Source organism: Pteropus vampyrus, unplaced genomic scaffold (genome assembly GCF_000151845.1).
Source record: "Pteropus vampyrus isolate Shadow unplaced genomic scaffold, Pvam_2.0 Scaffold4798, whole genome shotgun sequence".
NCBI classification, from domain to species: Eukaryota; Metazoa; Chordata; class Mammalia; order Chiroptera; family Pteropodidae; genus Pteropus; species Pteropus vampyrus.
The window spans coordinates 815-1,219 of record NW_011893579.1 but is presented as its reverse complement, the minus strand read 5'-3'; the positions used below and the strand labels follow the sequence as shown (position 1 = coordinate 1,219).

The 405-nt window shown below is 66.9% G+C and overlaps 1 protein-coding gene across 1 annotated transcript in view; it reads right to left on the bottom strand.

Annotated features, from left to right (window-relative positions):
- LOC105310497 (tyrosine-protein phosphatase 13) overlaps positions 1-405 on the bottom strand; it is a gene marked incomplete at both ends in the record, with an annotated part of 3,574 nt that overhangs the window by 2,358 nt on the left and 811 nt on the right. The window lies entirely within an intron of this gene.

Below are 405 nucleotides of genomic sequence, written 5' to 3'. Positions count from 1 at the left end.
CCCCTGCCACTCCCCGCCACCTCGGAGCTGTCCTTCACCCACCACCGACAGCGCCCCTCCCCCTCCCACCCCTCCCCACGCCGTGGTGCCGACCGCCACCCTTCACCACCCTTTTCCGTCCCACGGCTTGTTCCCACCGCCCAGCACCCCTGATCTCTCTCACCCAGGTTCCAAGCCTCTAACACGGTCCTCCACGGTGGCTGCTTCCAGGGCACACCCCACCCCCCTGTCATGTGACCCCCTTGGGCCATGTTCCCCAGTGAGTGGTGCCCGCCCCAATGGGGACACGACGGGGACAGCACAGGGGCCCGGCCCTCTTTTCCACCCACCTGGTGGTAGGAGACTGGTCAACTGGTCAACTCGCTCTTTTCCCCACAACCTCCCAGGCTTGTTCCCACCCCTGGG